Genomic DNA, 16,390 nt, shown 5'->3' on the forward strand with positions numbered 1-16,390 from the left:
ATTTTAAGGCAAAAAATTATATTATGCATGCAGCCCATTTCTGGAATGCAGAAAAACTCTTCCTCTTCAAGTTTGCTTCAATTAGTAAAAGCAGTTAATTGTAATCAACGGTCAATCATTCATAAGCGGGGTAATTTTGTCTGCAGATAAGATTTTCAGGGGAATAGGAGATCGCTGAGAGGGAATTCCGGCGTCGAAATAAATTTATTCTCGATGAAAGTCGATTAAAGGTCACAGAATTTAACATACCATCTAAAGGACAGAGTCCTACAATTTAGATGTTCTCCAAATAAAAAAACTCGAAGTAAGAAACGGAACATCACATATTAATTCTGCCACTACGGGGATTCAAACACATTTCTATGTTAAGGAAGCCAGTACGCCATCCACCACACCTATACGATACCCCGAAACGCACTTCTTTTTTTTTAGAGTTTAGGCGAATTCCGTACAATCGGGCTCGCTGAACCTTGAAAATGAATCCATGCGAGATGAATAATAAATCCCTTCGCAATCATGTCGGTTTGACCGAATTTTGTTTCGCAAAAAAAAAATAACTGTTCGAGTGCGTCAGTTTGTTTGCATGTATGGCCGGGGACGATCAAAGGACTAATGAATATTCTACAAACGCCACCTCTCGTCTCCTTCCATTCCACTTCACCCTATCATACTCAGTCGAGAACACTGTGCCTGAAATAAAAGTTAATCAGCACAATAATATTCCGAGGCGTGTTTTGTACTGAGGACCTTAATTCTCTCGCGCATTTATATCGTCGTCCTCCGTCGAAAGTCGCGCGAAAGGGGTGAATGAAAATTGTCGACGGTCGAATTTTTCCTTTCGGCGCATTCACAGCTCTCATTAGCCTTAACAGCAGTGGTTGAGGCGAAGAGATAAGGGAAGGGACTAACTATGGGAGATTAAAAGGGAGAAAAAACTCAACGAAAGGAGTCTTTCGTGATTCCGGTTCTTTCTTTTTTTTTGGTCCAACCCCTAATTAGAAGAGGAAATGGGATTTGAAGGAGAGTATATGCACACTGATGTATAATAACACCCTGAAAATGTATATTTTTAATATGGTTTTAGGGTACGCCAAAGACGGAGCTTCTTTTGCACCACACGCGAAGTAATTTTGCGCAATAATTTCATTCTATTAAACAAATCCTTTAATGCAGTGAATGCATTTACATTTTTGAAGGCACTAGCATGCTGTGGTAACGTAAGTAGCCAAAAGCTAACGAGACGTATCGTTCGATTGGACGGACGCCGCGCTTCACTTTAAGTCCTCTCCATTCCATGGCAACCAAAGAGGGATGGTGATGCCTCTGTAAAAATTTTGTCCCATCGGTATTCAAAATCTGACCCTCAGAAAGCCATTGTACATACCTCTGAACCAAACCCAGTCCAAGTTTGGCCATGTGAACGACAGGACAACCACATGAGTAAATAATGAGAACCGGAGAAAGGAACTCTTAAATCGATATTTAGGTGAACGGAAGTGACTTTCAACATGTAAGAATTGAAAGTTAGGATAAATCAATCGAAAAGCACTCTCCACTTATTCTGAATGCCAAGGTAACTACTTGAACACCTGAAACTGAAGCCGGTCACCAACCGGAATACCTGAAGCTAGCTGCCTAAAACTAAAATTCTGAAACCACCAATGAACATTCTAAACACACGATCCTGAAGTTAGTCAAAAACCTGAAAAAGAGAAACTGAAGATGGGCATCAAAATAAAAGCTTTTAGATGCAGGTGGTAAAACTGCATGAAAACTTGAAACTTAAATAGCTACGAGTAGTTCTTAAAAATCTGAAAATACATTACTAGTCAACAACCTGAAAATGTCAACAGTCAATGTGTAAAAACCTAAAAACGAAACTAGTCAATATTCTAAAGCTAGCAGTTGAAAAACTGAAAACCTGAGCCTAAAAGTGATCAGAAAACTGAAAACCAGAACCTGAAGATTTTAAAATACCTCGCCAGTGGACAGAAACCGGATCGAGGTGGCATCAACCCCAAGCACACTTTTCCCGCTTACGATGGTCACCTCTGTGGACCAAAATACCGGAGTACAGGACTAAACTTTTCCCTTAATTACTATTGGGAAGGACACTATACGTTCCCTTCCCAAAATCCCTTCGGAAATGGACTTTCGGCATCCCTACTTCGGATGAGAAAGGAAGTGAGTGCTCTTAAAAAACATACACAGAAACGCCGCCGTGTGAATGATTCGTGGAACACTGGTTTGCCCAAATTGTCTCCTCTCGCGAATTATTTCGTTCGAGGTGAAAGCGAACCCTGCCGCTAATCACTCGCGTCGTTAGCTCAGCGGGTCCACAAAAGCCTTTCACGAATCCTTCCATCGCGGATCTCCCTCGGGCAACCCGAGCGCAATAAGGAGGCTGGGGAAGCGTGGCAATCCACCCCTCGGAGACATTTGTGTCCAATCGAGGTGGAGTGAATTCCTCATTGACTCGCCCGATTCACCAGGCAAACCTTCCCTTTCACCTCGTGTTCATGTTTAATGACTACCAATTGGGAAGGGACGGCTGTCGGCACACACAACGGAACCGAGGTTAGACCTTCGCAAACAGCGGCCAAGAGAGTTGATAATCAACCAATATTCCTATCGCGAGCACATCACTTTTACTTGCAGTTTGACTAGATTAAATTTATTCATTTATGGAAAACCCTATTTATCATAAGGTAAAATGATTATGAAATGAAATTTGTTCACTGAAGCTCAGTCCAAAAAGACAAACTGTCACACAGGCTACATTAAATTATTCTTCATATTCTGGATCAACTTTTCCTACCTCCTCTAGACTTCCCAACAAGCCTCTCATCGCCCACCATACCACCTTAAGTATGTCTGAAAGTGTGAGTGTATGTATTTATGTATATATATGTGTATATGTGTGTGTATATATATATATATATATATATATATATATATATATATATATATATATATATATATATATATATATATATATATATATATAACGATTGTACGGAAAAACTCACTCGAGCGGCACGATAATGGGCTGACACAATATAACACAAATAGAATAGAATAGCAACATTTAAAAGGACACTCACGGTAAATTGTTCGAGCTTTCGGCCCTCTCAGAGGCCTTCTTCAAGAGAGACAATTTACCGTGAGTGTCATTTTAAATGTTGCTATTCTATATATATATATATATATATATATATATAGATAGATAGATAATAGATAATGTATCGAAAGAAACTCACACGTTTTGAAAACGTGTGAGTTCACTTGCTTTTCTTTATTGTGTTTCTGTGTATTTGTTTTTGTTCGCTAGTGCTTACTTGATATACGTTATTATTCACTTCTGTGAGGCTTTCAAATAAGTTATACATCAATAAGATCAATCAATTTCAGATAAGTTATAATATCAATTTACTCAATGTTGTAGCTACTACCATCTTCATGTGAATGTGGTGGCTTGGCTGCTCTCTGTCAAGAATAATCGTAGGGAAGAGGTCTCAAGCATGTCCCTGAGAACACATAATTGCGCATAAACCTATTTGTATGTCTCCACTGAAGAGAACTCAAGTACGCCTCATTAATGTGTGGATTGCTACCCTTCTATTTGTTTGGCAAATCTACTAATGTAATGTGAAAAATAGCGGGATGTGCGTGTCAGACTAGGTACGACTAGTCTCTAAGTACTCGTGTTATGGATTCCTCAAAGCAAATAATAAGTGATGACTCTGACAGACTGAATCGTATTTTATCTTTTCTAAGACAAACTGACATACTTAAAAAATTTAACTGAACGATTGACTCAGAGTGTAATATTTTTTGATTTTTATTTTTATCGAGGGGTGAATATGGTGCAAAATTCCCCAATACTGAGACGAATCACCCGAAACTTAATTCTGCTATTGCTACAACTTTTAAGCGAGAAACGACTTATAAAAAATAACAGATGGATCTGATAATAAAAATCTGCGAATTTCTGCGTCACGCATGATGGGGCGCAGAACTGTGCGGGTAGATGAGGAGGCTGGCGTTAGAAAGACGAATCAAAGTTTAGAGGGAGAGTTTATTCCGGGTCAGCAGCGGCTAGATATAATGATCAAACTGACATCCACATACTAAACATATTTCGAACAAATTTTCGCGACCTTGGAAATTCCGAATACATATCTTCGAAATCGTTCACTGCAAGGGGCCACGATATTATCTGAAAATTTCAAAAATTGATAATTATTCCATTTTAAATACGAATTCAATTTCTTTCATAGTTAAGGCTGAACTAACATTTCTTTTTCTTTATCCCCCACGACTAAGTAAGGTTAACTCTCCCACTCTATCACAACTTATATTTCGAGCAGGGAACGTTTCTCTATCAGTTGACTGTTCCATCATCCTATAATGGTATTCTTAAACGACTCCTTGACTTTCAACTTGTTAATATATTTCACAACTACATTAGGGATAAACGATTAGGGAAAGGAATTGATGGATAAATGAATAAATAAATACGTTAATAGATATATCACCAAATAATCTTAAACTTTTTCAGTAGATCGCCAAATTTCTATCACGTATTTATACGCGTCATTGGGTTATACCCTACACTTGGTCACCTTAGTTTAGGAAAATAATTACAAAACAAATCCTCCCGATACCCCCCTAAGCTATAGAGGAGCTACACTCTCTTTGCACTCCGCGGCCGCCACAATTCTTCCCGGGAGTGGGGCAGTCGCAGCAGCGGTGCGTCACACGGGCACCTCACCTCCCCTCGGGCACCCACTCATGCCTCCGATTCACCTCGCTCCATACATAGAGAGAGAGAGGGAAAGATAGAGAGAGGAGTGAGTGGACAGGTCCTCTCTCTCGCTCTCTCTAACTTCGCCTAGGAAACCAGAATCGCTGAAAACCCTCCTCCGCTTCGGGAGACCGTTCTGTTTCCACAGCGTGTCCTTTCAACGTATAACTGTGCAGTCCTAATTTAGCTCTGTTCCTTAGACCGTGTTGCGAAATGAATTAATCTGCCAAATTAGATATATTTCAATGGATCTTCATAAATTATTAATTTAAGTATAATGCGCCGAAGAGGAGGAATTTGAAATTAGTTGTGTCATAATATCTTTGAAACGGAGTTAAATGTGGAAAAAAATGAACAGAGTTCCGCAGAGGATAGTTTCAGGAGACGTTCATGTGATAGATTTTATGTAAGGGTTAACATGAACAATGGGATTTAAAGAAAATGGAATTTTACATTTTTTGCAGGCTTTGACTTCCTTACCTAATATGAACTTCCAAATCCTTTCCACTGCGCTAAAATACTAAATGGTAATAATCCACTAAAATATAAACTCAATTATAAAATTTCAATCAATGCTGAATTGGTAATTCATAATATTTTCAGCGAAATCCTACCATTAAATTATAGGTGCAGGCATTAACGAAACATATAAAAGTAGTAAAGTAACTAAAACCGTCAAAAAAATAAATAGTGATGTTTAAAATATGAAATGTATTTGAAATGCAAAATTGACGTAATTTGTCGTGGGACTCTGGGACTATTGCCGTAAGTTAATATGGAAATCATTTGAATTTAATTAGTCTTTTGGTACTTATTTCAAGATTAATTATTTTGCATCCTGATAAAACTCTACACTATCAAGTTTGGCTTAAGTATCGCTATAATTTCCAAATGTCTGTAAGGCTTTTCCGCCGCGCCGAGAAATGGCTAAAAGTGAAAATCTTCGTCGTGCATCTAAAGGCGACCTTATACTATCCCATTCCAAGTTCCCGTTGACCATAGGATCCAAGAACGTCGACAGGAATGTTTTCAACTTTCACCAATTTTTGGGCGCGCTGGTGAATGACCAAATATTTTTGAATAGGATGGTAAGGAATAAAATTGTTTACCTTACTCTAATGATCTTTTTGCCACGGTAAATCGAATTTTTTTATATCCCAAATGATTGGTTCGGTTCGTTATCTTACGGGACTAAAATCAACTTATCTCCAGCCATTTTGGAAAATTTTACAATCCAAAACACTTTATAAAAATGACGAATTTCTCTGCGCAGTGGAGTTTATACTTCGTAGCCTAGCTTTTAGCTGACCCCATGAGAATTGCTTTTATTGTCTCTTCGGAAAGAACTCTCGAAGGATTGACTCCTATTGGGACACTCCTCAACCTTTCCATTTCGCCTCACTTTCCACCAAGAGGCGTTGCGCAGAAACAAAAGAACGACTACACCCGAGCGCGCCCTCCAGTCTCCGTCCTTCGTAGTCCAACGCCCTTCGGGCCCTTAATCATTAAGGAGCCATTCCAGGGAGGAGAGAGAGAGGGAGGGAGAGAGGGTGGGTGGAGGTAATGCCTCAGAAGGGAAATGCATTCCTCTAGGCGGCGGTGGTTGGTGGGGGGGGGAACTTCAGAAAGGGAGAGTGAAATCTCCCGATTCTGACAACAGGGGGAGTGGGAGTCTCCCGATCGCTTCTGGAAAACTCGGAAGGCGAGTGACGGGCGGCGCTGTTTACTATCCCACTGTCAACTTGGCAACATAACCTCTACTTCACGCCTACTTACCGAATAAGCTTACACCAGAATGAAAAATTATGTAAATGTGAAATATTTCCGGTAGTTTCTCTAAGAGTAAGATACATGACAAACACTATACAACCTTATTCTATTTCCTCAATTTTCTATTTAATTTGGCGATGGAAGGTTTAAGCTCAAGATAGAGGGGAGAACTAAAGACTACCGAGTGAGGGGGAGGGAAAGGATATACATTTTGGATGGAATGAAGGGAGTAAGGAAGTATGCTGATTTGAAGAAGGGTCATATATCAAATTATAACGTATCGTTGTACCATTTTATAGTCACTGTTTATCCAAAACCTAACTCAATATGTAGAATTTCAATGCAGGTAGTAACAACTTATATTATCCATTTGCGACTATTTGAAATGCGGGTGTGAAGACGGACGGTAAAGTTAAAATGAATGGAAAGGAGATGATACAGGTATGTATCGTAGGTATAGGCTGTGTAAGCATGGTGTGAGAGAAGAGAGAGTTTTTGGGAGAAATTCAAAGGAAGTGGTTTGGTGCAAAGTATTTCTGGAGCACAGTTTTATGATTGGCAATGATCGTTGAAGAATATAATAGAAAAATTAAGTTTTAGGAAAGCCTGGTAGGGAAAGGAAAAGGATAATCATATTGGGTGGAATGAAGAGAGGCCAAAAGGTTTGCTGAATTGAAGAAGGATTTATAATAGCTATTCAATATTCAGAATTGAAGGGCATTTATATGTTATGTGGGGTGTCAAGTGACTCGAAGAAATGTAGCCGTTTTCTGTACACAGGGTTTGTATAGGCAGTATCGGTAACAATTGTTTCCTGCCGTGTGCTTGAAGTGCTGAATTCAGACCATCGGTTAAGTGTGCGCATTATCGCAGATACTATTGCCATTGATAAGATGGCAGTGTACACCGTTATCACTAAACATTTGGAGATGCGAAAGATCTGTGCTTAACTCGTCCCGGAGGTCTTGACGGACGACCAAGAGCAGAGTCGAGTGTCTGCTTGCGAAGACCTTCTGCAACGGCATCGCGATGATTCCCCAAACCCCTTAAAGTCCCGACTTGTCACCAGCACACTATTCCATACGCCCAAAAGTGACATCCTGCCTCAAAGGACATCACCATGTGACCCTAAGTTCGGTCAAAGAAGCTTCCAAGCTTCTCCTTAAGGACCTTCCCGAATCCATCTTTTAGCAAGGCTTCGAGTCGTGGAAAAGCTGCTGGCAAGAGTGTAGTTGACGCTCAAAGGATAAACTTTGAAGAATTTAGTGGCATGGTAGCAGAATCTGAAATATATCTATTTTCACAAAACTTTACTCCATACTTTTCATACAAATCTTGTATGTCAATCCAAATTTTAACTTAAGCGATAAGACTACCAAATACTTGTGATGATGATCTTGTGATTTCCTGTTGAACTTATAAAAGGCATGAATTAATTCACGCAGCACAATACTAAAAGATAGAGAGGACGGAGTAATGTGGTGGCACTTGTGTATTGGTTTCCCAACAAGTATAAACAGGTTCTCATCTTGGGGATGACATAATATATCGGAGGTATCGCTGTCTCTAGTAGAATGCCTTGTGAGAAGAGCAACTCAAGTGGAGTGTTTCGACCGTGGAATGGTAGATAAAATATATCGCCCCACGGCGCCTTCCGTAAATGGAGTGGGTTTATTTTCTACGTCAGAATTTACTCTCCATCTTTTCTATCCCTTATTACCTGAAAAGTCTGCCTCTACCGAACTACCTGTCACTACCTCTACGAGTCACCCCTGTCACCTCCAACTCTCCTTAGTAACTACTTACTACTGAATCCTACAGATTTCTTATTTTAACATTTCTCTGTTAGAAGACAGAATTCTAGAACGAGTCTCAACACATTTTGCTATGGGCAGGCCTAAAAGCATCAAATTTAAATTCTTTCGTCACGGTTCCCGTTGGAGATGGCGATCTTGAAAATAGTCTGGTATCGATAAAAAATTTCCATATTTTCCTTCCTCGGAGCGAAATTCAGAACTGCAACTGAACGGAATGGAACACAAGGAGGAAAAGGCAAGGACGAAGTGAAAGGGGAAGCAAGCCCATTCCGGGTCGAGACATAATATATACCTTGAGGGATAACTAAACCCATTATTAGACAACTTTAAATCACATTCGGGAAGTGGGACCACGTGACTCCTGCTCCCGAGGTTTAGTTTCGGGTCACAAAGATCGACCGTTGAATAGCGACCAAGGACACGCCTTTAACTGCCGTTGCCACAGTGTCTTTCAAATAAGACTTAGAGAAATGCATCTCGCGTAACATCGTATGCATGGTGTGTGGTTTACCCCCTAAATATGCGCTTTATACGGCTGATGTTGCAATAATTTTCTGAGTAAAAGCGCTTCGCTTTACACCTAAAATCGATTCGTCAAACCGTGTGCTTCTTTCATGCTTTTTTTGTACAAAACTCACTAGTATATCAAAATAATGGAGAAGAATTTTGATAGAGAAAGCATTTTCCTCCCGTATCCGAGCTTTTCGGTTCCGCCCCAAATCGAAGATCAAATCTCTGAACTCTCAGTTGTACTCCAAAATCGTTTCGAAAAGAGAATGTTGACCTCTTTCTTTTTTATAGCTTCGCTTTTCACAAAATTTGAAAGAGGAGCCTAAAAAAATGAATAAAAATCCACCTCTGCCTCTCTATTATTCCATGTGGTTTTAAGTTTACGTGATAATGGCCCATCAGCAGTTGTTAGAGCGATCAAGATGAGAAAAACCATGATTTGGCTGGGATTTTTCCAGATTCTTGGTTAAAATTCCATCAAATGAAACTCGAGGGCCAATTGTATGGCAAACGCTATGATTTTTAAGTTCCGAAAATGTTACCACCGATGGTAATTTTGTTAAAATACGATCGGAGAGGAATACATGTCTCCTACCAGTATATTTGTTCCTTACCCCCGTAGTAAAATACCAGAGCATCAACCATTTGTGCAGAAGGGACGCTAATTTCCACCATATTTATCGCAATGCCTTATTTGTTCTTACCCTTATGTTTATTTGCGGTTTACAGCAGAGAGGTAGGAGGGTCATCGGTCCTAGCCAATCACGAAAATACCTTTCTAAGGGGAGTAAGGCCATCGTGAAGCAGTGTTACAGTCACGAAGAAAGTCTATGGTGATTGGCTGCTGATGACAGACACCCAACGCCCCAAACGACCTGTTGTAATTCGCGTGGAGTCGCGCCGTACTTTTCATTTCGGTTGTGTGGGAGGTTGGGACGGTAAGATATTGGGGTTCCCGCCTTACTTTTGTCACAATCACCAGGGAGAGAGTCACCCCCTCAGCCGATCCTTCGTAACATTACCATTCCTGTATGAGCCAGAGGATCCCGCCCTTGTGGTGGAAAGTCGGCGCCTGGACACACGAGAAAGAGAGAGAAAGAAGGGAAGAGATGGATTTCTATCTTATAGGGGTGTTGCCCGGACGATAGAGAAATAAAAGCGCTCCCACCGCAAAAAATAAATAGAAAGGAAAACGAAGGCGCGCGCCACAATCTCTGCCCGTCCCTCCGCGTGGGCCGCGGCGCCTCTCTCGGGTGGTCGAAGAGAGGCGCCACCCTTTCATTTGAGGGGGTGGGAAAGGTGAAATGGGGAGGCGGGGGACCGTGCCCCTCAGTTGCTTAGGGAAGGAATGGAGAGGACTTCATTGCCTGCTCCCCTCGTGGGAACGTAAAACCAGGGACGTGGGCAAGGAGTGGGCTCAGTTCTTATAGAGAGAAACCTCTGCCCATGCGGTGCAATACGGTTCAGGGGAACGAAATTAAGCCACTCAAATATTAATCACACATATTATAGTGTATATACACGTGTGTGTGTATATATATATATATACACTCATATATATATATATATATATATATATATATATGAGTGTATATATATATATATATATATATATATATATATATATATATATATATATATATATATATGCTTTATAAGCCCAAGTAGGTACATGAAAGGAGAACGACACTTTATTGGTTGAGAAGATATCTAATATGTTTTAAAACTTTCCAAAATCTACGAGTACTATTCGACCCAAGCATTTCTATAGACTCTATTTCTCCCTTCTCTGCATGCTCTCATTGCCTCACGTTTCATCTTCTAATACTAATAATAATAACACCCATTCCTTAATATATGTATTCAAATAATCATCATTGGTTAAAAATTAAAATTTTGAGAATACATTTTACAATATTTCCTTAGGCCTTCTATTCAACTTACGCAGAAGAAGCAGCTAAAATCCTTCCGCTGGAATGGGTTCTCTTGGACTCTGTGTATACTAAGGCTTCAGTTTGGTATGTAAGTGTATCTCACCGATTAAGAGAAATTAACATAATTCTTCAACTCTTTGAAATGCAGATCCTCTTACAAAGGTGTAAGTTTTCATCCTGCTCGGCCAAACTATGAGCTCGTCTCTCGAAATAAGATCGTGCCTCTCATGATGCATAAGCTAATCTCTTAGCTTATGCATCAGAAGTGCGTCTAATATGAAAATCTCTTCCCCTTATAGGTCAACATATGCACATAATTGATTTACGTTTGGTATCTGACCGTTGTGTTGGGTAATTTTAATGCATGACAAGATCGCATTAAACAACACAACTAACCATCCTTCTTTGTTTTGTTTGATAAATAAGGGTAGAGGTTACGTAGCATCAAGTCTCACGGAGTGTGAGATTCTCAGATCAGGGTAGGATTCAATAGATGAGAAACTCCAATAGCCATAAACAGTTTACCTTTCAAAACAAAGTACGAAAGATATTAGTTGGCTAACGCCTCAAGTCAAAGGATTGTGTAAATGGTAAATATGGAAAGGGATAAGAAAGGTGAATGCGTCGGTAGGATAGAGGGAATACATAGGTTAGGATAGTTCCTTTCTCTTTGTCGTTCCGTAGGAATGTCTGGTTGTCGAAAAATCATACCAATTCGGTGAGCTGAGAGTGTTTAAAGGAATATAAGCTGCATTCTTCGGTCAGGATTCAATCGCTCCACTCAATGGATAATGGTATGATTCACGAAAGTATTTGACGATAAGAAATTTGGAAATGGGAAGTAAGTGGGTCATACTTCTTCCGGACTTCCATCTAACCTATTGCTCTTTTTGTGAAAGGATTATTCGTCTCGGTCCTAGAATTGAGGTACGAAAACCTTTAACTCTGTGGACCCCGGGATAGCTTAAATATTTATTAGCTCTTTGAATCGAGACATTTACGTGATTATCAACGAAAAACCACTTGGTGCCCATCGACCAACATCAATATATTTCATTTCATCGAATCGATAGAAATGTGTGGTGATAAAAGTCAATTAATCAATCAATAAGAGTATTCAATCTATTATTGAGTTCGATTTTTTGTGGCCCCCTAGCGACCATTTTTGATGTTACGTGGAAACTTGCCACATACGAATATTTTTTTTATAAGTAAAGATAATGATATCAATATTATGGAGCCTAAATACGTAGAACTTGCCATCTTGGGTAAAAATAACACTCAGTATTAAACATTAACCCATGGCGTTCGAGCATTCAGGTAAAAGACGTGGTGATAAATATTTTGACCATAATTTTGAAGAAAATCTGCTTCTTATATGCTGTCAAAATTGTTATTTTAAACAGTGAAATTACTTACAGATATGAGAATAATATGAAACATAAAGAATAACTTAAAAGAATCTCACGTTTCCCTTTCCCCGAATATCTCCTTTTTCTTTGGAAATTTTAAGGTACAGGTTCTCAATTTTGTTTTAGAGGAACGATCATCGGCAGAAGAACTGAAGTCATATTTTAAAATTTATTTTCGGCTTATTCTCATAAATCTGTTAAAGAATGACTTATGACTCATATCCTAAGCATCCTGTTCAAGCATGCATTAAAATTGAGTAGCAAAGTTTGTCCTGCGAGGCATACTTACACTTATAGACACACGTATACATACGGCAACGTTTCTATTCGTCACATACCAATGTACGCTTTTTAAGTCTCTATCTTTCTTTGTGGAAGAGTCGTTCTCGTTTTATGTGCAGAAAGCCAGAACCTGTAATTATCACCTCCAGAGTCGAGGAGGAAAATATATTGGAGGTCCCGAATGGCAATATAACAGCAATTATATCGTAACACGGGTACGCCCGTTTCACAAAATGGAAAACAACGCCTTGAGATTTCCACTTTCCACTTTTCCTTCCCCTTAGTGTTTTACAATGTGTTGATGGCATTTCACGGAGTAACTTTTTATTGTAGGGTGCTGAATGAATGCGGTGGAGTCTCACGGAGAATTTAACCCCTTAGTGTTAACCAGTAAGTAGGCCAATACGTTGTTTCATACAGCAGGCATCAATTTTCGAAATGAAAAATAAGAGGGAAACGGTTATATGACATCCCGGAAAAAGAAAATCGACTCAAATTAATTTGATAAAGTACGCCCGGTATCGAAACTTAAGCTAATTGCGGATTCAACAGCTAGACTGCTCGGGATATTCAACTTATAACTTCGAATCGCCATATTTTTGCTGATAATAAAACGATACTCTGAACAAACACATCTTTTCGAACCGTAAGATATTCTGTGTTCAACTTGTAAATTGAACCTATTGATCAAATGCTATTAAACTCGGCAATTGAAAAATACACTATCTCTATAAAGGCTTCATATATTTAATATTGCATTAATAATTTTCAACCCACTTGTGTTTAATTTTTTCCCAACTCAATTCTATTCCATACTCCAAACACCTTGAGAAGAAAACTTGTCGGTAGGAACTGTGTTATGTAGTGTGTACTAATGTCTTCTTCACACATTTAATCAGTGTGCCGCTCATCAATATACTTCTTTAAAATGCTCCTTTCGCTTACGCTCTTAATGCCTCCCACTACTATGCTCATTTTCCTCCGAAATTCTTCCAACGTGTATGAACAGACGCCATAGTTTATTTTTCCAATATCTGTTGGCATTTTCTAAGCTAGAAAAAAGGTATGGGCTCTGTTTTCACGATTGAACTTTCCTGAATTGAATTTTACTATCTCGAATTTTACTCTGCACGGGGAACCTACAAAAATCAGCCATTGCCTTTTATGTACACACACATACATGTATTTATAACAGTTCCGGGAGGAAAAAATCAGTCAATGCAAGTAATAAAACATCTTGGGAATTGTCTTTTTATATCATCGCAGTTTAATGATTTAAATTAACTTATACAAATGTGCCATAAACAAATACACAGTGCAGAAAATTTCAATCTTTCTCGTTATTAGCGGTGAAGTCGATTTCCATCGCAAATCTGCCTTAAGCAAAAGTGACGCACTGTTCTGGGAATCGGTTATGCATACGTAGCACACAGTTTTCATTATTATTCTTTAGATCGGAATTTAGCTCAATCCCCTGCAGATAAACGGTATCTTTTGAGGCTCTCTCTGCCTTATTAATTTTGGCTTATCATATCCAAAATAATCACGCCATGAAATTTATCTAAAGCATGGATGAATGCTGTTTTAAGCAGGCGAAGGGTTCATCCGGGGGCAGGTAAACAAGAGTCCCTTGGAATCAAATGCCTTCGGAAGCACCCTTGGTAGATTGCATGAATATGCAAGGCGCCACAAGGGGTTATGAACAAGGCTCGTGCCTTCTGCCAGCGCGGCTTAATGAAATAATCCCTCGCCTCAGTGTCACGCTTTGATTTAAAATGATACTCGCGTTCGAAGACGGGAGTTTCATTGGAGGAGAGGAATTTGGCGGATTTTCCCCACCAAATCCCTCTTCCCTCAATTAAGCCAAACCGGTAGGGCACCTCCCACTTCTAATCCAACGCTACCTCCGCACCCTTCTGCGCTCTCCCGGAAGCAAATGAATTCATCTGCGAACGTCAAGGACATCGATAAAAAACTTTTCAGATAGTGACAACGGACATTATGGTAAAGTATTAAAGAAATAGCACTAGAGGAAAGCAGACTGTGAGAAAAATGCGGCTCATATGTAGATGAGCATTAATGGAGACTACAGCTCTGGTTCAGGCATATTTAAGTCATGAAATGCATGAGAAATTAAATTTCTCGAATGTGTGAGAGTGGAAACCCAAATCAGAAATTTAAAAGAGAAAATATTTCCAGAAGATGGGATTGAGCGAGAAATTTGTATACAGAGCTGTTCGAAGAAACTCCCCCAAAGAACCATATTATAAGACTAGGGAGCATGCATAAAACATTGTATGAATATTGCTGAGGCAAGAGAAATATGAAAGGTCTGGGAAGTAAGGAGTAAATCAATGTAAAAGGATTTTGTTCCCTAAAATATCTTAAAAAAAGACTCTTTTCAATCTGCCTACCTGGAGAGGTGGCGATTTTAGTGTTTTGTATGTATTTGTTTACAATAAATTCAGTATATTTATTGGTTAGAGGTAAATATACCAATCAGAGAGATGGAAAAGGTGTAATGGAGAAAAAGAATGAAAAAAGAAGGAAGCTCAAAGAAATCGCGGGAGATTTCGTAGTAGACAGTAAATTTTATCGGAGCCATCCGCTAATGCGCGTCAGAATGCAAAAATTCCGAAGTGTAAAAATAATTATTCATCTTGGCCGGGATTCGAACCCCGATCCCTCGAGATCCGGCCGAGTATTTTAGCCTCTTAAGCTACTGGGGCGACCTAGAGTTAAAAGTTACCATTGCGGTTAGGATGAAGTGGACAGAAAGAAAAGCAAACGAGGAAGTGCCGGGCATGGTGGGAGAGGACACTGTTGGGAAAAATCCAAAGGAGGCTGGAAAGATGGATGCAGAAAATTCTGATCGCGAATGGAATATTTAAGAACACTAAGATATAGAGAATGTTACACAAATGAGGCAGGGCGGAGACAAAACAGGGAATAGGGAACTGGCCTCTGTTATGGCCCTGTCAATGTGTGAATTTCACACGCTGTACAGGGCTTTATTGGTATGAGGTGACCTTAATCCTCACCCGTCAAATCAACTTTCGAGTGAATGATTGCGGTGGTATCGTCATGGGAACACATACAGCTTAAAAATGATCTAAAGTGTTTTAGTATAATGAGAAAATGGAAGATGAAATTCGTGATGGAAGAAACGTACACGATTAAAAAATGTATATTTTTCCAATCCGTTATGTCCAATTTTTATATCTGATGTATTTCAATCTTTTGTCAAATATAACGTAAAATACAAAGTACAAATATAAAGTACGAACGCTCTCATTCGTCCAAGTCAATTTTTCTAAAATCAGAAGTCTATATCCGAAAAACAATTTAATATATATTTACTCATCTTGAAACCAGATGTTCTATTTTGGTGCATTAACAATAAAGCTAGGACTCATTACTAACTGTGTTACTGAAAAATATCGGGTGGGAAAATTTGGAGGAATAGGGATTTAGGATTTAATGGGATTAGGAGAAATAGTTAAAGCTGGCAATGATACAAAAAGAATACCAACCCAAGTGACCCCGCTTTTGAGATAGTTTCCATTTTTAAATTCCAGCGAGTGAAAACGGATGGGAAATTTGTGTATAATTGGCTCCAATTGAGATGGTAAAAAATTCCATTGGTCGCAAAAAATTGAGCTCCAAATTTTTAAAGTTCTTTAATGTTAATATCACGTAAATAACGGAAAACTATATTTCAAAAACGTATCTTGGAATGCAAAATAGTGTGATCATATATATATATATATATATATATATATATATATATATATATATATATATAAAATATCTTCGAAATGGAACGCTCATCGGCGACACACAAATATATAAAAACAC

This window comes from Hetaerina americana, unplaced genomic scaffold (assembly GCF_022747635.1).
Source record: "Hetaerina americana unplaced genomic scaffold, ioHetAmer1.1.p SCAF_69, whole genome shotgun sequence".
Lineage (NCBI taxonomy): Eukaryota > Metazoa > Arthropoda > Insecta > Odonata > Calopterygidae > Hetaerina > Hetaerina americana.